General features: G+C 43.3%; 1 protein-coding gene across 4 annotated transcripts in view; it reads left to right on the forward strand.

The window, feature by feature from the left end:
• The first annotated feature begins 2,386 nt into the window (after positions 1-2,386).
• Positions 2,387-20,990, forward strand: part of LOC106599042 (SPRY domain-containing SOCS box protein 4) — a 133,902-nt gene continuing 115,298 nt past the window's right edge. For 2 of the 4 annotated variants that reach the window (XM_014190094.2, XM_014190097.2), the window contains exons 1-2: positions 2,406-2,534; positions 11,847-11,976. The gene's annotated coding sequence lies outside the window, so the exon portion shown is untranslated. Of the gene's footprint in view, positions 2,535-11,846; positions 11,977-20,990 lie in introns of all 4 variants that reach the window. The other 2 variants (XM_014190093.2, XM_014190096.2) reach the window with 1 other exon arrangement.

The raw sequence follows: 20,990 nt of genomic DNA on the forward strand, positions 1-20,990 counted from the left end.
TCTGATCCAACAGGTCCCAGATGTGCTCAATGGGATTGAGATCTGGACTATTTGCTGGTCATGGCAGAACACTGACATTCCTGTCTTGCAGGAAATCACGCACAGACCGAGCAGTATGGCTGGTGGCATTGTCATGCTGGAGGGTCATGTCAGGATGAGCCTGCAGGAAGGGTACCACATGAGGGAGGAGGATGTCTTCCCTGTAACGCACAGCGTTGAGATTGCCTGCAATGACAACAAGCTCAGTCCGATGATGGTGTGACACACCGCCCCAGACCATGACGGACCCTCCACTTCCAAATCGATCCCGCTCCAGAGTACAGGCCTCGGTGTAAAGCTCATTCCTTCAACGATAAACGCGAATCCAACCATCACCCCTGGTGAGACAAAACCGCAACTCGTCAGTGAAGAGCACTTTTTGCCAGTCCTGTCTGGTCCAGCGACGGTGGGTTTGTGCCCACAGGCGACATTGTTGCTTGTGATGTCTGGTGAGGACCTGCCTTACAACAGGCCTACAAGCCCTCAGTCCAGCCTCTCTCAGCCTATTGCGAACAGTCTGAGCACTGATGGAGAGTTTGTGCGTTCCTTGTGTAACTCGGGCAGTTGTTGTTGCCATCCTGTACCTGTCCCGCAGGTGTGATGTTTGGATGTACCGATCCTGTGCAGGTGTCGTTACACGTGGTCTGCCACTGCGAGGACGATCAGCTGTCCGTCCTGTCTCCCTGTAGCGCTCTCTTAGGCATCTCACAGTACGGACATTGCAATTTATTGCCCTGGCCACATCTGCAGTCCTCATGCCTCCTTGCAGCATGCCTATGGCACGTTCACGCAGATGAGCAGGGACCCTGGGCATCTTTCTTTTGGTGTTTTTTAGAGTCAGTAGAAAGGCCTCTTTAGTGTCCTAAGTTTTCATAACTGTGACCTTAATTGCCTACCGTGTGTAAGCTGTTAGTGTCTTAACGACCATTCCACAGGTGCATGTTCATTAATTGTTTATGGTTCATTGAACAAGCATGGGAAACAGTGTTTAAACCCTTTACAATGAAGATCTGGGAAGTTATTTGGATTTTTATGAATATCTTTGAAAGACAGGGTCTGGAAAAAGGGACTTTTCTTTTTTTGCTGAGTTTACAATCACAAGCCTTAAATGACCTCCATGTTTGATGGTATTTCCCAGTTCAAAACATGAATGCACCAAAGTCCTATTTACATCTTCACAACCTTTAATTACCACCTCTCACTTGGTTATGAATGCAGCATTAAATATACCATGGCTAAGGGCTGTTCTTTAACACCTCAATCACACCTGCAGTGTTTTTGCACAAAATGGTACGGATTTGTGTCCAACAAATTTCAACATTCACGCCTCGATGACCCCGACAGCGTCAACGCATTTTGGTACACCAGAAGTACATTCACTTCCAATGGAACGCTGCGTTTGACTTGCACGGTTAGTTGCAGTGCATTCTGTGTCATGCATATGTTAGATTTATCAAATGTTTGCATTCAATTGTATGCGTAGACAGCTTGACAGAAATGGTAGCAGAAGGTCAATGTTTCATTTTTGTTGCACACATATCCAGATGATGCTGCATACAATTGTTCAAATGATGCTGTAGGTGTGATCGAGGAGTCACCTTCTGCTACTACTTCTGTCAAGCTGTCTATGCATACAATTTGATGCATACATTCAATAAATACAACGTATGCACCACACAGAATGCACTGCAACTGACTCTGCAATGCAATGCTGCAAGGCAAATGCAGCGTTGCATTGGAAATAAATGTACTTCTGGTGTACCAAAATGCAATGATGCTGTCGGTGTGATTGAGTCGTTCTCTGCTTTGGCTGCATGGATAAAGCCATTACGCCTCAATAGTGTAAATGAGCAAAATGGTATGCAGCATCATCTGGATATGTGTACAACAAAGTTCAACATTCACCTTCTGCTACCATTTCTGTCAGTTTGATGCATACAGTTCGATAAATCCTAGGTATGCACTACACAGAACAGAAAGCAGTGCAACGCTGTATGCACCACACAGAATGCACTGCAACTGGCAATGCAATGCTGCAAGGCAAATGCAGCTTTTCATTGGAAATGAATGTACTTATGGTGTACCAAAATGCAAAAAGCTGTCGGTGTGATCAAGGCGTTAGCCGTGGTAGCCTATATTGGCCATATACCACAAACCCCGCCTTATTACCATTATAAACTAGTTTAACATAAATACAACAGTAAACAAGTATTTTAGCGTTATACCGGTGGTAAATTGTTTGATACACATGGCTGAAATGCTGTTTCAGCCAATGAATCCATCCAGGAACCAAAACCACCCGGTTTAAGAAACGCCCATTGAAGCGTGAAAGGGGCAGACACTAGGACATACAAATAACCTAGCCAAGGCGTCACTCTTGACTTCTGTGTCGTGGTCGATAACCTGCCTCATTGGAGCGTTCTGGACGAGGTGAATGGATATTCACAATGCATCGAGATCCAGAGAGGTTCTGAAGTAACAAAGAAACGAAGACGGTGAGTTGCTACGTTTGTTAAAATTGTATTCATATCAACTGTTTTTTTGAATGCTTAACAACTTTGCGAGTTTCCTGTGGCGTTGACATTCTACATAACTGTCGATTTGAAGTTGACTTCTCGGCGGTGTTGTTCCAATGTTTACATCGCTTCAACAGGGAAAGCGCGAGCGTCTAGGATTCAGCGATACATTCCGACATTTTAACAGATTGACTGCATAAACAGAAAAAACGAAATTCTGTGACCAAACTTTGCATCTGCACTGTATTTCAGTGGAAATTGTTACACGTAGTCCTTGTGCATCGAGGTTTGTTTAACTTTGCAATGACTGGTTTTTGTTTGATAAGTAAAAGAATCAAGAGTCTCAGCATCACTCTGTTACGTGGAATTGGCAATTGTCAAAGCCCTCTGCCCGGGGTTGGGTTCAGAGGCTGGCACAGCTGGCTGCCAGGGAGGGTTTAGGCACTGAACAGCTGGGTACTGGGGGGGTCCACAGGGAGGGGGCCAGGTGCAACATGTACACTACTTTAATTTGACTAAGTGTGTGTGTGTGTGTGTGTGTGTGTGTGTGTGTGTGTGTGTGTATGGTGGACGGCCAGCATTTTGCAACCCTTTGACTTGGCTGTGCAAGTTTTAAAATGTATTGGTCGCGTCGGTGCACTCAACATCCTCTTTTTATAGGAGGCCATGATTTGGTCAAACGGTAAAGTATATTATCCTCACGATGAATGTAATGAAAGGGTCTGCCTGCCTTCCCCTGTAGGGTAATGTTACCTGTTTTGCTGGGGCCTGCTGCTGTGTTGAGTGAGCCACTCTCTCCCCTTTCTGATTATATAACAATGAGTTCTGATTGTACAACATTTTAAAATCCCAAAACACAGCTATCCTCTTGTCATGCTTGGGGAGAGGAGGGTCAGCTTTCTGTAGGGATACTTTTTACTTCTCAATTCTCAGCTCAATAGCAACTACAGTGCCTTCGGAAAGTGTTCAGACCCCTTGACTTTTTCCACATTTTATGTTACAGCCTTATTCTAAAATATATATATTTTTTTAAGTCATCCCCTCAATCTACATACAATACCCCATAATGACAGCAAAAACAGATTTAGACATTTTTGCCAATTTGTTTGAAATAAACTGAAATATTATATTTACATAAGTATTCAGACCCTTTACTCAGTACTTTGTTGAAAGCTTTGGCAGCGATTACAGCCTCGAGTCTTCTTGGGTATAACTATACAAGCTTGGCACACCTGAATTTGCAGAGTTTCTCCCATTATTCTCTGCAGATCCTCTCAAGCTTTGTCAGGTTGGATGGGGAGCGTCGCTGCACAGCTATTTTCAGGTCTCTCCAGAAATGTGCAATCGGGTTCAAGTCCGGGCTCTGGCTGGGCCAATCGAGGACATTCGGACACTTGTCTCGAAGGCACTCCTGCGTTGTCTGCTTAGGGTTGTTGTCCTGTTGGAAGGTGAACCGTCGCCCCAGCCTGAGGTCCTGTGCATTCTGAAGCAGGTTTTCATCAAGGATCTCTCTGTACATCTTTCCCTCGATCCTGACTAGTCTCCCAGTTCCTGCTGCTGAAAAACATCCCCACAGCATGATGCTGCCACCATGCTTCACCTTAGGGGTAGTGCCAGATTTCCTCCAGAGGTGACGCTTGGCATTCAGGCCAAAGATTCAATCTTGGTTTCATCAGACCAGAGAATCTTGTTTCTCTTGGTCTGAGAGTCCTTTGGTGCCTTTTGTCAAACTCCAAGCGGGCTCTCATGTGGCTACCATCTGGCCACTCTACCATAAAGACCTGATTGGTGGAGTGCTGCAGAGATGGTTGTCCTTCTGGAAGTTTCTCCCATCTCCACAGAGGAACTCTAGAGCTCTGTCAGTTTCCATCGGGTTCTTGGTCACCTCCCTGATCAAGGCCCTTCTCCCTCGATTGCTCAGTTTGGCTGGGCGGCCAGCTCTAGGAAGAGTCTTGATGGTTTCAGACTTCTTCCATTTAAGAATGGCGGAGGCCACTGTGTTCTTGGGGACCTTCAATACTTGCAGACATTTTTTTAGTACTCTTCCCCAGATCTGTGCCTCGACACAATCTTGTCTTGGAGCTCTATGGACAATTCCTTCGACCTCGTGGCTTGGTTTTTGCTCTGACATGCACTGTCAACTGTGGGATGTTATATAGACAGGTGTGTGCCTTTCCAAATCATGTCCAATCAATTGAATTTACCACAGGTGGACTCCAATCAAGTTGTAGAAACATCTCAACGATGATCAGTGGAAACAGGATGCACCTGAGCTCAATTTCGAGTCTCATCATAAAAGGTCTGAATACCTAAATAAATAAGGTATTTCTGTTTTTTATTTTTAATACATTTGCAAACATTTCTAAAAACCTGTTTTCACTTTGTCATTATGGGGTATTGTGTGTCGATTGAGTAAAAAAATATATTTAATCGATTTTATAAGGCTGTAACGTAACAAAATGTGGAAAAAGTCAACGCGTCTGAATACTTTCCGAAAGCACTGTGCTTTACAAACACGATATTTGATATGGCTTTGCGAAATGCACATTGGTCATTGCGAGTGCATAGCCTCATTTGACGGTAGGTTACAACTGAAATTGACATAAAATGTACTGTTTGATTAAAAAACCCTAGAGCCGATGTCCGCTCCCACGCGGAAATCTAATTAGCATAATAAAATCCCCATACAAATCTGTATATTTAAACTAGAGATGTTTTTTGTTGTCGTCTTAATCCACTGCATCCGCCGACGTTGCACTTCCGCATCTGCGGTGAAAGGTGACAGAGCTGAAGTGGTGTTTGTCAGACCATGCAACATCCAGAAAATCGGTCTTCTCACAAAATCGTCTGCAGCGTCCAAACGGTTTTGCCTACAAACTATTATGACCCCTCTATGGAAAGATGGCACTCTCAGTTTTGCTCTATGACCCCCAACAAGCATATTGGCACTTGTCTGAAGGTTGTCAGAACGGCTGTACACATTTTTTGTGGGGGGGTTGGGGGCTTATCTGTTCTATGTAGTGAATCTGTTGTTCAATGCGTTTGTATGGGCTAATAGCAGTAAGGCCAAATTACATTTTTCATCATTTTTTAAAATTTATTTTTATACTTCAAGGCATTTTACAATTCAAAATATAAATGCCTAAATGATCCTTGGTATGACCTTCTTATAACAATTCCATATACAGTGGCAAGAAAAAGTATGTGAGCCCTTTGGAATTACCTGGATTTCTGCATGAATTGGTCATCAAATTTGATCTGATCTTCATCTAAGTCACAACAATGGACAAACGGTGTGCTTAACTTTTTACATCTAGGCATTCCGCTAGCGGAACCCCGTTCTGCCAGCGGAACCCCTAGCCAACAGCCAATGGGATCGCATGGCGCGAAATACAAAAACAACTAAAATACCACAATTCAATTTTCTCAAACATACGATTATTTTACACCATTTGAAAGATAAACCTCTCCTGAATCCAACCACGTTGTCTGATTTTCAAAAAGGCTTTACAACAAAAGCAAAACTTTAGATTATGTTAGGATACCACCACAGCAAAAAAACAACACAGCCATTTTCCTAGCAAGGACAGCCATTTTCCAAGCAAGGGTAGCCGTCCAAAAGCACAAAACCAGCTAAAATTATGCACTAACCTTTGACGATCTTCATCAGATGACACTCCTAGGACATTATGTTAGACAATACATGCATTTTTTGTTCCATCAAGTTCATATTTATATCCAAAAAACCCATTTTACATTGGCACGTGACGTTCAGAAAATGTATTCACCCCAAAATCTCCATTGAATGGGCACCATAATTTACAGAAATACTCATCATAAACGTTGACAAAATATATAACAATTAATTAAAGAAGTATAGATGAACTATTCCTTTATGCAACCGCTTTGTCAGATTTCTAAATAACTTTACGGAGAAAGCACATTGTTCAATATTCTGAGTACTACTGTAAGTCGCTCTGGATAAGAGCGTCTGCTCAATGACTAAAATGTAAATGTACTGAGCCCCAAGCTATTCAGTTAGCCGTCCAGCCACGGCATCCACAAAACGCTGAAATATGTTACAAATATTATCTTACCTTTGCTGATCTTCGGCTGAATGCACTCGGAAGGTCTCCCACTTCCACAAGAAATGTTCATTTGTTCGATAAAGTCCATAATTTATGTCGAAATAAATCCGTTTTGATGGCGCGTCCAGATCACCATTCCAAAATGCATCTATCCACCGTCGACGAAAAGTTATAAAGTTCCCTCAACGTTTTGTAGAAACATGTCAAACCATGTTCACAATCAATCTTTAGGGTGTTTTTAACGTAGAATTTCGATAATATTCCAACCGGACAATAGCAGATTCATTTCAGAAGAAAAATAAAAATGGCTAGCCCTATGTGAGCGCACGAGGTAAGTCAATGACACCAGGTCAACCACTTACTGTTCCGGGTATTATTCAATCAAATTGCATTGTAGAAGCCTCAAACAAGGTTCTAATGACTGTTGACATCTAGTGGAAGCCTTAGGAAGTGCAATATGACATCACAGACACCGTAGTTTAGATAGAACATCATTTGAAATGACTACAACCATGTGAGGTCAAACTTCCTGGTTGTATTTTTCTCAGGTTTTTGCCTGCCATATGAGTTCTGTTATACTCGCAGACATCATTCAAACCGTTTTAGAAGCTTCAGAGTGTTTTCTATCCAAATCTACTAATAAAATGCATATCCTACCTTCTGAGTAGGAGGCAGTTTAATTTGGGTACGTTTTTCATCCGGCCGTGAAAATACTGCCCCCTATAGTGAAGAGGTTAAACTAATAACACACATTATTGCATTTTTCTTGTCTATATTGAATACATCATTTAAATATTCAGTGTAGGTTGGAAAAAGTATGTGAACCCCTAGGCTAATGACTTCTCCAAAAGCTAATTGAAGTCAGCAAACCTGGAGTCCAATCAGACGAGATTGGAGATGCTGGTTTGAGCTGCCTTGGCCTATAGCAAACTCACGTTTTTGAGTTTTTTTTTTTTAATCACAAGAAGCATTGCCTGATGTGAACCATGCCTTGAACAAAGGGATCTCAGAAGATTAAGAATGGGAGGACACCACGGAAGAAGCCACTGCTGTCAAAAAACCCATTGCTGCACGTCTGAAGTTTGCAAAAGTGCACCTGGATGTTCCACAGCGCTACTGGCAAAATATTCTGTGGCCAGATGAAACTACAGTTGAGTTGTTTTGAAGGAACACACAACACTGTGTGGAGAAAAAAGTCACAGCACACCAACATCAAAACCTCATCCCAACTGTAAAGTAAGGTGGAGGGAGCATCATGGTTTGGGGCTTCCTCAGGGCCTGGACAGCTTGCTATCATCGGCGGAAAAATGATTTCCCAAGTTTATCAAGACATTTTGTAGGAGAATGTTAGGCTATCAGTACGCCAATTTGAAGCTCAACAGAAGTTGGGTGATGCAACCGGACAACGACCCGAAACACAGAAGTAAATTATCAACAGAATGGCTTCAACATAAGAAAATGCGCCTTCTGGAGTGGCCCAGTCAGAGTCCTGACCTCAACCTGATTTGAGATGCTGTGGCATGACCTCGAGAGCAGTTCACACCAGTCATCCCAAGAATATTGCTGAACTGAAACCGTTTTGTAAAGAGGAATGGTCAAATTCTTCCTGACGGTTGTGCAGGTCTGATCCGCAACTACAGGAAACGTTTGGTTGAGGTTATTGCTGCCAAAGGAGGGTCAACCAGTTATTAAATCCAAGGGATCACATACTTTTTCCACCCTGCACTGTGAATGTTTACACGGTGTGTTCAATAAAGACATGAAAATGTATAATTGTTTGTGTGTTGTTAGTTTAAGCAGACTGTTTGTCTATTGGGACCTAGATGAAGATCAGATCAAATTTTATTACCAATTTATGTAGAAATCCAGATATTTCCAAAGGGTTCACATACTTTTTCTTGCCATTGTAGCTTAGTACAGTGGTTCCCAAACAATAAAAAGTCCCGTACCCCCTCTAGCACGAGGGTCAGCGCACTCTCAAATGTTGTTTTTTGCCATTATTGTAAGCCTGCCACACACGCACTATACGATACATTTATTAAACATAAGAATTAGTGAGTTTTTGTCACAACCTGGCTCGTGGGAAGTGACAAAGAGCTCTTATAGGACCAGGGCACAAATAATAATCAATAATTTTGCACTTTATTTAACCGTCTTACATATAAAACCTTATTTGTTCATCAAATTGTGAATAACTCACCACAGGTTAATGAGAAGGGTGTGCTTGAAAGGATGCACATAACTCTGCAATGTTGTATTGGAGTGAGTCTCCGTCTTAAATAATTTTCCACACACAGTCTGTGCCTGTATTTAGTTTTCATGCTAGTGAGGGCCGAGAATCCACTCTCGCATAGGTACGTGGTTGCAAAGGGCATCAATGTCTTAACAGCGCAATTTGCCAAGGCAGGATACTCGTGAGTGCAGCCCAATCCAGAAATCTGGCAGTGGCTTCTGATTAAATTAGATTTTCACAGAACCGCTTGTTGCAATTTTGATGAGGCTCTCTTGTTCAGATATCTGTAAGTGGACTGGAGGCAGGGCATGAAAGGGATAACGAATCCAGTTGTTTGGGTCATCCGGTTTGGGAAAGTACCTGCGTAATTGTGCACCCAACTCACTCAGGTGCTTCGCTATATCACATTTGACATTGTCCGTAAGCTTGAGTTCATTTGCACACAGTCATACAATGATGGAAAGACCTGGGTGTTGTCCTTGTTAATGCAGACAAAGAAGAGCTCCAACTTCTTATTCATAGCTTCAATTTTATCCCACACATTGAATATAGTTGTGGAGAGTTACTGTAATCCCAATATTCAGATCATTCAGGCGAGGAAAAAACATCACCCAGATAGGCCAGTCGTGTGAGAAACTCGTCGTCAGACAAGTGGAAATTATGGCCAATCAAGAACTTTTAAGCTTGTCTCTAAATTCCCCAAAATATGTCAATACTTTGCCCCTTGATAACCAGCGCACTTTTCTATATGTTGTAAAAGTCTTACATGGTCGCTGCCCATATCATTGCATAGTGCAGAAAATACACGAGAGTTCAGGGGCCTTGCTTTAACCTGTTAGGGCTAGGGGGCAGCATTGACACGGCTGGATAAAAAACATACCCGATTTAATCTGGTTACCACTCCTACTCAGTAACTAGAATATGCATATACTTATTACATATGGATAGAAAACACCCTAAATTTTCTAAAACTGTTTGAATGGTGTCTGTGAGTATAACAGAACTCAAATGGCAGGTCAAAACCTGAGAGATTCCTTTACAGGAAGTGGCCTGTCTGACCATTTGTTGAACTTCTTTTCCATCTCTATCATTTACTAAGGATCTCTGCTCTAACGTGACACTTCCCACGTCGTCCATAGGCGCTCAGAGCCCGGGAAAAAACAGAATGTCGTCATTCCAGCCCCAGGCTGAAACACATTATCGCCTTTCTCAAGTGGCCCATCAAGAGACACTAGCTTATGCCCGTGACCCCGACCGCCCCCGCCTTTGGGATTTTTTCCTCTGTTTGCCGAAAAGGAGATTCCCTGTCGGAATATTATCGCTTTTCTACGAGAAAAATGTCGTAAAAATTGATTTTAAACAGCGGTTGACATGCTTCGAAGTACTGTAATGGAATACTTAGAATTTTATTGTCACGAATTGCGCCAAGCGCGTGACACTTCTTTACTATTTCAGATAGTGTCTGGAACGCACGAACAAAACGCCGCTATTCGGATATAACGATGGATTATTTTGGACCAAACCAACATTTGTTATTGAAGTAGCTGTCCTGGGTGTGTATTCTGACGAAGACAACAAAAGGTAATGACATTTTTATAATAGTAAATATGATTATGGTGAGTGCTAAACTTGCCGGGTGTCTAAATAGCGAGCCCGTGATGCCTGGGCTATGTACTTAGAATATTGCAAAATGTGCTTTCACCAAAAAGCTATTTTAAAATCGGACATATCGAGTGCATAGAGGAGGTCTGTATCTATAATTCTTAAAATAATTGTTATGCTTTTTGTGAACGTTTATCGTGAGTAATTTAGTAAAATGTTAGCGAATTCCCCGGAAGTTTGCGGGGGTATGCTAGTTCTGAACGTCACATGCTAATGTAAAAAGCTGGTTTTTGATATAAATATGAACTTGATTGAACAAAACATGCATGTATTGTATAACATAATGTCCTAGGGTTGTCATCTGATGAAGATCATCAAAGGTGAGTGCTGCATTTAGCTGTCTTCTGGGTTTTGGTGACATTATATGCTGGCTTGAAAAATGGGTGTCTGATTATTTCTGGCTTGGTACTCTGCTGACATAATCTAATGTTTTGCTTTCGTTGTAAAGCCTTTTTGAAATCGGACAGTGTGGTTAGATTAACGAGAGTCTTGTCTTTAAATAGCTGTAAAATAGTCATATGTTTGAGAAATTTAAGTAATAGGATTTTTAAGGTATTTGAAAATCGCGCCACTGGATTACACTGGCTGTTGCGTAGGTGGGATGAATTCGTCCCGCCTAGCCCAGAGAGGTTAATACATGGCTACTAGCAGTGGCTATTATCTTTGGAGTTCGTGATCTAGGTAATGGGTTTTGAGTTTCCACTTAGGCCAACTCGGGTGATGAATTAGCCCCAAATATATTAGCCTATGATATTAGATCACATAAAGATGTAGTCAAATTCATCTCTATTTAACCAAAAATATATAATTCTGGAGCCTTATTTTAACAGTAAAATATAACAACAATAGCATAATTATCTACCCACAATGCATTACAATCACTGGATTAGGTTGCACATTAAAATACTTTGAATCACAACATAAGGGGATGAAACAAAGTATTTATTCAATACCATCTCAGTACGTTATACTTTTTAATAAAGCACTGAGAATGATACTCACATTTTCTATTGCGTGACAGCAGATTATATATATTTTTTGGGTGCGACCAAATCATGGGCTGGTGCCACAAACTGAAAAACTTAGTGCCACTAGTGGGAAAATGTTAGTCTGGAGCCCTGAGTGGGCCCTCATACCATCATGGCCACCTAATCATCCCCAGCTTCCAATTGGCTAATTCACCCCCCCTCCCCTGTAACTATTCCCCAGGTCATTGCTGTAAATGAGAATGTGTTCTCAGTCAACTTACCTGGTAAAATAAGGATACGAAGAAAACATTTTTTTGTGATGATTGATGCCTTGTCAAAGGGTGTTGGAGAGGAGCGGCAAGAATGACGGATGGATAGAGGGAGAGAAGAGGAGGAAGAGGGATATGGTGACATGGAGTCATTTATCTGTGTGCTGGATCTGCCCAGCCAGTCACTACGGGAGACCAGAGGTACCTCAGGACAGTCTGTTTACCAGCGCGCTCTCTCTCTTCTGTGCCTTCATCTCTCATTCTCTCTTCCATCTCTCATTCTCTCTGACTTTCTCTGTTGTGTTTTAAAACAAATGAGTATGTCTCATTAAAAAAAGAAAGTTAGACCAAGATTGACTTTGTTTCTCCTGTCTTTCTCTTCTTCTTTCATTCTGTCTGCCTCATGTACTGACTTCAACCCCCGCAGCGCTCTCCCTGCCCCAACCCCCGCAGCGCTCTCCCTGCCCCAACCCCCGCAGCCCTCTCCCTGCCCCAAACCCCGCAGCGCTCTTTGTTTTCATCACCTGCCTTCCTCTCAGCCAATCTATCATACCACAACTTACTTTCTTGTTCTTTCCTCCCATCCACCCTCTTCTCTGTCTTTGCCACCATATCGGTGCACAACGATATTTCCCCTTCATCTCATTCTCATGCTATCCAACTCACTTCCCTGTAGCATCTATTCTCTTTTTTACTTCATTCATTTGTCTTGTCATCTCTCTTTTGCATTTTATTCCCTCTTTCGTGCTCTCTCAATCTCAGATCGTCTCCCTCTTATCCACACTCTTATTTTCTGTCTCTCACAGCTAAAGTTATGAGAATGTATTAAGGAGAGATGTTCAGTTAACAGATGGGGTTTAGTTAATAGCCCAATGGACCACTATCCCTCCTATTACAAGACATTTTACATTTTATCTTTCAGGTGTCTGCTTAAATTTAGCATAAAGGTCCTGTCAGATTTGATTAGTTAGTTAACCTGTCTGGGAACGTGGAACGCTTGCGTCCCACCCTAGTCAACAGCCAGTGGAATCGTGTTGCGCGAAATACAAATACCTCATAAATGCTATAACTTCAATTTCTCAAACATATGACTATTTTACACCATTTTATAGATGCACCTCTCCTGAATCGAACCACGTTGTCCGATTTCAAAAAGGCTTTACAGCAAAAGCAAAACATTAGATTATGTTAGGAGAGTACCCTGCCAAAAAAAATCACACTGCCATTTTCAAAGCAACTAGCATGCATCACAAATACCCAAAACACAGCTAAATGCAGCACTAGCCTTTGACAATCTTCATCAGATGACACTCCTAGGACGTCATGTTACACAATACATGCATTTTTTTGTTCGATAAAGTTCATATTTATATATAAAAACAGCATTTTACATCGGCGCGTGACTTTCAGAAAATATTTTCCCTCATGCTTCCGGTGGATCAGCGCTACAATTTACAAAATTACTATTCGAAAACATTGTTAAAATGTAATATTGTCATTCAAAGAATTATAGATTAACATCTCGTGAATGCAACCGCATTGCCAGATTTAAAAATAACTTTACTGGGAAATCACACTTTGCAATAAACTACGTGGTATGCTCAGAAAAATAGGCTAGGCGATACATGTTAGCGCCATCTTGGAACCATCTAAAATCAAATATACTATTGTAAATATTCCCTTACCTTTGATTATCTTCATCAGAAGGCACTTCCAGGAATCCCAGATCCACAACAAATGTAGTTTTGTTCGAAAAAGTTAATAATTTATGTCCCAATAGTTCCTTCTTGTTAGTGCGTTCCGAAGGCTACTCATAATGTACGAGGCGCGCTGGACTTCTCGTCACGAATGTGCAAGAAATATATATTTACGTTCGTTCAAACATGTCAAACGTTGTATAACATAAATCTTTAGGGCCTTTTTCAACCAGAGCTTCAATAATATTCAAGGCGGACGATTGCATTGTCTTACTAAACGTTTCAGAACAAAAGGGTTCCCAGTAAGTAATTTAGTCTCCTCAACTTGTTCATTAGCCACACCATTCATTACCAGATTCAGCTGAGGTCTAGCACTTAAGGAATGATTTGTACAAGAGGTCGACCGATTAATCGGAATGGCCAATTTTTTTTTTTTGTATTTAAAAAAATATATATATTTATTTTTTTAGTTTATTTTATTTTTTTGCATTTTTTTTAAATTAGGGCCGATTTTCACGTTTTCATAACAATCGGTAATCGGTATTTTTGGACACCGATTTGCAGATGTATTTTTTAATTTAATATTATAATAGAATAAAAAAAAATGTACACCTTTTTTTAACTAGGCAAGTCAGTTAAGAACACATTCTTATTTTCAATGACGGCCTAGGAACGGTGGGTTAACTGCCTTGTTCAGGGGCAGAACGACAGATTTTTACCTTGTCAGCTCAGGGATTCAATCTTGCAACCTTACGGCTAACTAGTCCAACGCTCTAACCACCTGCTTTATATTGCACTCCACGAGGAGCCTGCCTGTTACGCAAATGCAGTAAGAAGCCAAGGTAAGTTTGCTAGCTAGCATTAAACTTATCTTATAAAACCAATCAATTAATCATAATCACTAGTTAATTACACATGGTTGACGATATTACTAGTTTATCTAGCCTGTCCTGCGTTGCATATAATCGATGCGGTGTGCATTCACGAAAAAGGACTGTCATTGCTCCAATGTGTACCTAACCATAAAGATCAATGTCTTTTCTTAAAATCAATACACAAGTATATATTTTTAAACCTGCATATTTAGCTAAAAGAAATCCAGGGTAGCAGGCAATATTAATCAGGTAAAATTGTCATTTCCCTTGCGTTCATTGCACGCAGAGTCAGGGTATATGCAACAGTTTGGGCCGCCTGGCTCGTTGCGAACTAATTTGCCTGAATTTTATGTAATTATGACATAACATTGAAGGTTGTGCAATGTAAATATTCCTGTTAGACTTAGGGATGCTTCCCGTTAGATAAAATACGGAACGGTTCTGTATTTCTCTTAAAGAATAAACGTTTTGTTTTCGAGATGATAGTTTCCGGATTCGACCATATTAATGACCTAAGGCTCGTATTTCTGTGTGTTTATTATAATTAAGTCTATGATTTGATAGAGCAGTCTGACTGAGCGGTGGTAGGCACCAGCAGGCTCATAAGCATTCATTCAAACAACACTTTCGTGCGTTTTGCCAGCAGCTCTTCGCAATGCTTCAAGCATTGCGCTGTTTATGACTTCAAGCCTATCAACTCCCAAGATTAGGCTGGTGTAACCCATGTGAAATGGCTAGCTAGTTAGCAGGGTGCGTGCTAATAGCGTTTCAAATGTCACTCGCTCTGAGACTTGGAGTAGTTGTTCCCCTTGCTCTGCATGGGTAACGCTGCTTCGAGGGTGGCTGTTGTCGATGTGTTCAAGGTTTGAGCCCAGGTAGGAGTGAGGAGAGGGACGGAAGCTATACGGTTACACTGGCAATACTAAAGTGCCTATAAGAACATCCAATAGTCAAAGGTATATGAAATACAAATCGTATAGAGAGAAATAGTCCTATAATAACTACAACCTAAAACTTCTTACCTGGGAATATTGAAGACTCATGTTAAAAGGAACCACCAGTTTTCATATGTTCTCATGTTCTGAGCAAGGTACTTGAACGTTAGCTTTCTTACATGGCAGATATTGCACTTTTACTTTCTTCTCCAACACTTTGTGTTTGCATTATTTAAACCAAATTGAACATGTTTCATTATTTGAGGCTAAATAGATTTTATTGATGTATTATATTATTAAGTTGAAATAAGTGTTCATTCAGTATTGTTGTAATTGTCATTATTACAAATAACGATTAAAATCGGCCGACTTTTTAAAAAAAAATTTATAATTTTTTATTTTACTTTTATGTTATTTTTTAAAATAAATAAAAAGAAACAATGTTTTTTATTTATCGGAATTTTTTGGGCCCTCCAATAATCGGTTTCGGCGTTGAAAAATCATAATCGGTCGACCTCTAATTTGTACCAAATACAATGCTCTTAGTTTTAGAGATGTTCAGAACCAGTTTACTACTGGCCACCCATTCCAAAACAGACTGCAACTCTTTGTTAAGGGTTTCAGTGACTTCATTAGCTGTGGTTGCTGATGCGTATATGGTTGAAACATCAGCATACATGCACACACATGCTTTGTTTAATGCCAGTGGCAGGTCATTGGTAAAAATAGAAAAGAGTAGAGGGCCATGATTTGGAAAGGCACACACCTCTCTATATGATGTCCCACAGTTGACAGTGCATGTCAGAGCAAAAACCAAGCCATGAGGTTGAAGGAATTGTCCGTAGAGCTCCAAGACAGGATTGTGTCGATGCACAGATCTGGGGAAGAGTACAAAAAATGTCTGCAGCATTGAAGGTCCCCAAGAACACAGTGACCTCCATAATTCTTAAATGAAAGATGTTTGGAACCACGAAGACTCTTCCTAGAGCTGGCCGCCTTGCCAAACTGAACAATTGGGGGAGAAGGGCCTTGGTCAGGGAGGAGACCAAGAACCTGATGGTCACTTTGATAGACCTCCATCTTACATTTACATTACATTACATTTAAGTCATTTAGCAGACGCTCTTATCCAGAGCGACTTACAAAATGGTGCATTCACCTTATGATATCCAGTGGAACAACCACTTTACAATAGTGCATCTAAATCTTTTAAGGGGGGGGTTAGAAGGATTACTTTATCCTATCCTAGGTATTCCTTAAAGAGGTGGGGTTTCAGGTGTCTCCGGAAGGTGGTGATTGACTCCGCTGTCCTGGCGTCGTGAGGGAGCTTGTTCCACCATTGGGGTGCCAGAGCAGCGAACAGTTTTGACTGGGCTGAGCGGGAACTGTGCTTCCTCAGAGGTAGGGGGGGCCAGCAGGCCAGTGGTGGATGAACGCAGTGCCCTTGTTTGGGTGTAGGGCCTGATCAGAGCCTGAAGGTATGGAGGTGCCGTTCCCTTCACAGCTCCGTAGGCAATCACCATGGTCTTGTAGCGGATGCGAGCTTCAACTGGAAGCCAGTGGAGAGAGCGGAGGAGCGGGGTGACGTGAGAGAACTTGGGAAGGTTGAACACCAGACGGGCTGCGGCGTTCTGGATGAGTTGTAGGGGTTTAATGGCACAGGCAGGGAGCCCAGCCAACAGCGAGTTGCAGTAATCCAGACGGGAGATGACAAATGCCTGGATTAGGACCTGCGCCGCTTCCTGTGTGAGGCAGGGTCGTACTCTGCGAATGTTGTAGAGCATGAACCTACAGGATCGGGTCACCGCCTTGATGTTAGTGGAGAACGACAGGGTGTTGTCCAGGATCACGCCAAGGTTCTTAGCACTCTGGGAGGAGGACACAAGGGAGTTGTCAACCGTGATGGCGAGATCATGGAACGGGCAGTCCTTCCCCGGGAGGAAGAGCAGCTCCGTCTTGCCGAGGTTCAGCTTGAGCTGGTGATCCGTCATCCACACTGATATGTCTGACAGACATGCAGAGATGCGATTCGCCGCCTGGTTATCAGAAGGGGGAAAGGAGAAGATTAATTGTGCGTCGTCTGCATAGCAATGATAGGAGAGACCATGTGAGGATATGACAGAGCCAAGTGACTTGGTGTATAGCGAGTATAGGAGAGGGCCTAGAACAGAGCCCTGGGGGACACCAGTGGTGAGAGCGTATGGTGCGGAGACAGATTCTCGCCACGCCACCTGGTAGGAGCGACCTGTCAGGTAGGATGCAATCCAAGCGTGGGCCGCGCCGGAGATGCCCAACTCGGAGAGGGTGGAGAGGAGGATCTGATGGTTCACAGTATCAAAGGCAGCAGATAGGTCTAGAAGGATGAGAGCAGAGGAGAGAGAGTTAGCTTTAGTAGTGCGGAGAGCCTCCGTGACACAGAGAAGAGCAGTCTCAGTTGAATGCCCAGTCTTGAAACCTGACTGATTAGGATCAAGAAGGTCATTCTGAGAGAGATAGCAGGAGAGCTGGCCAAGGACGGCACGTTCAAGAGTTTTGGAGAGAAAAGAAAGAAGGGATACTGGTCTGTAGTTGTTGACATCGGAGGGATCGAGTGTAGGTTTTTTCAGAAGGGGTGCAACTCTCGCTCTCTTGAAGACGGAAGGGACGTAGCCAGCAGTGAAGGATGAGTTGATGAGCGAGGTGAGGAAGGGGAGAAGGTCTCCGGAAATGGTCTGGAGAAGAGAGGAGGGGATAGGGTCAAGTGGGCAGGTTGTTGGGCGGCCGGCCGTCACAAGACGCGAGATTTCATCTGGAGAGAGAGGGGAGAAAGAGGTCAAAGCACAGGGTAGGGCAGTGTGAGCAGGACCAGCGGTGTCGTTTGACTTAGCAAACGAGGATCGGATATCGTCAACCTTCTTTTCAAAATGGTTGACGAAGTCATCCGCAGAGAGGGAGGAGGGGGGGAGGGGGAGGAGGATTCAGGAGGGAGGAGAAGGTAGCAAAGAGCTTCCTAGGGTTAGAGGCAGATGCTTGGAATTTAGAGTGGTAGAAAGTGGCTTTAGCAGCAGAGACAGAAGAGGAGAATGTAGAGAGGAGTGAGTGAAAGGATGCCAGGTCCGCAGGGAGGCGAGTTTTCCTCCATTTCCGCTCGGCTGCCCGGAGCCTTGTTCTGTGAGCTCGTAGTGAGTCGTCGAGCCACGGAGCAGGAGGGGAGGACCGAGCCGGCCTGGAGGATAGGGGACAGAGAAAATCAAAGGATGCAGAAAGGGAGGAGAGGAGGGTTGAGGAGACAGAATCAGGAGATAGGTTGGAGAAGGTTTGAGCAGAGGGAAGAGATGATAGGATGGAAGAGGAGAGAGTAGCGGGAGAGAGAGAGCGAAGGTTGGGACGGTGCAATACCATCCGAGTAGGGGCAGAGTGAGAAGTGTTGGATGAGAGCAAGAGGGAAAAGGATACAAGGTAGTGGTCGGAGATTTGGAGGGGAGTTGCAATGAGATTAGTGGAAGAACAGCATCTAGTAAAGATGAGGTCAAGCGTATTGCCTGCCTTGTGAGTAGGGGGGGAAGGTGAGAGGGTGAGGTCAAAAGAGGAGAGGAGTGGAAAGAAGGAGGCAGAGAGGAATGAGTCAAAGGTAGACGTGGGGAGGTTAAAGTCACCCAGAACTGTGAGAGGTGAGCCATCCTCAGGAAAGGAACTTATCAAGGCGTCAAGCTCATTGATGAACTCTCCAAGGGGACCTGGAGGGCGATAAATGATAAGGATGTTAAGCTTGAAAGGGCTGGTAACTGTGACAGCATGGAATTCAAATGAGGAGATAGACAGATGGGTCAGGGGAGAAAGAGAGAATGTCCACTTGGGAGAGATGAGGATTCCAGTGCCACCACCCCGCTGGCTCGATGCTCTAGGGGTATGCGAGAACACGTGGGCAGACGAAGAGAGAGCAGTAGGAGTAGCAGTGTTATCTGTGGTAATCCATGTTTCCGTCAGCGCCAGGAAGTCTAGGGACTGGAGGGTAGCATAGGCTGAGATGAACTCAGCCTTGTTGGCTGCAGACCGGCAGTTCCAGAGGCTGCCGGAGACCTGGAACTCCACGTGGGTCGTGCGCGCTGGGACCACCAGGTTAGAGTGGCAGCGGCCACGCGGTGTGAAGCGTTTGTATGGCCTGTGCAGAGAGGAGAGAACAGGGATAGACAGACACATAGTTGACAAGCTACAGAAGTGTTGTTTCTTGTATTATTGTCTCCTGTGTCTTTAGAGAACTGTTTCTTCCTCTATGGAGATGGAGGAAACTTCCAGAAGGACAATCATCTCTGCAGCACCAATCAGGCCTTTATGGTAGAGTGGCCAGACATCAGTAATGACAGCCCGCTTGGAGTTTGCCAAAAGGCACCTAAAGACTCAGACCATGAGAAACAAGGTTCTCTGGTCTGGTGAAACCAAGATGTGACAATTGGCTGTCATGCAAAAATGTTCAGTCTGGAGGATACCTGGCACCATCCTTACGGTGAAGCATGGAAGTAGCAGCATCATGCTGTGGGGATGTTTTTCAGCAGCAGGGACTGGGAGACTAGTCAGGATTGAGGGACAGATGAAAGGAGCAAAGTACAGAGAGATCCTTGATGAAAACCTGCTCAGGACCACAGACTGGGGCTAAGGTTCACCTTCCAACAGGACAATGACCCTAAGCACACAGCCAAGACAACGCTGAGTGGCTTCGGGACAAGTCTCTGAATGTCCTCGAGTGGCCCAGTCAGAGCCCGGACTTGAACCCGGTCTAACATCTCTGGAGAGACCTGAAAATAGCTGTGTAGCAACGCCCCCCATCCAACCTGACAGAGCTTGAGAGGATCTGCAGAGAAGATTTGGAGAAACTCCCCAAATACAGGTGCCTTTGACAGTGACACCATATGACCGTGTTGACGTTATCACTTAGCACTGTGTGATTTGAGAATAACAGGACACATGATCCAGCAGTACCGTATTCATCCTAATGTCCATCTCTTTAACCCTGGCTGTGTCATGAAAGTGTTTATAGTCATGAATATTTAGATCTAAAGAGAAGATGACAGTGGAGACTCGTGGCTGGACTGCAATTTTTATTGAGGGTGGACGTACACACATGCACGCACGCACACACACACACACACACACCTTGCCACCAGTCAGTAGTAGACAATGGATGATGCACCTGGTTTAGGGCAGCAGCTGGTTTAGGGCAGCAGCTGGTTTAGGGCAGCAGCTGGTTCTATCTGCTCCCTACTGTTAGAAAATGAGGAGATGACAGAGGAGGGCGTTTGTCTGGAGAGTGAATGAGATGGGGACCAACATATAGACGTCTCATAGTTGGGATGATGATGATGATAATAATAACCCATTAATAATCTTTCCATATGTTAGCCTACATTAGTCTACCACACACACCTTGCGTAACACACATGCACACCATAGCAGACCAGATGTGTTGTGACGTCCTGTTAAAGTGTATGTCGGGGTGGAAGCTATCATGGGAGAGTGCTTTTGATTAGTCTAGGACCAGCAGCTCTGTCTAAGATTTTTCAGAGAGGGAAGAGATGCAGAAGCAATGTTCACAGTAAAAATGCAATAAATTCAGTAGACTTGTGTCTGTAAGTAAATTATAAAGAATGAACTGCTATTTCCGCCCTGACGTTGTCATTGAAGGCATCTCACTCCATGGACTTGATCTTACAGAATGATCTGATTTCGATACG

Source organism: Salmo salar, chromosome ssa03, assembly GCF_905237065.1.
Source record: "Salmo salar chromosome ssa03, Ssal_v3.1, whole genome shotgun sequence".
NCBI classification, from domain to species: domain Eukaryota; kingdom Metazoa; phylum Chordata; class Actinopteri; order Salmoniformes; family Salmonidae; genus Salmo; species Salmo salar.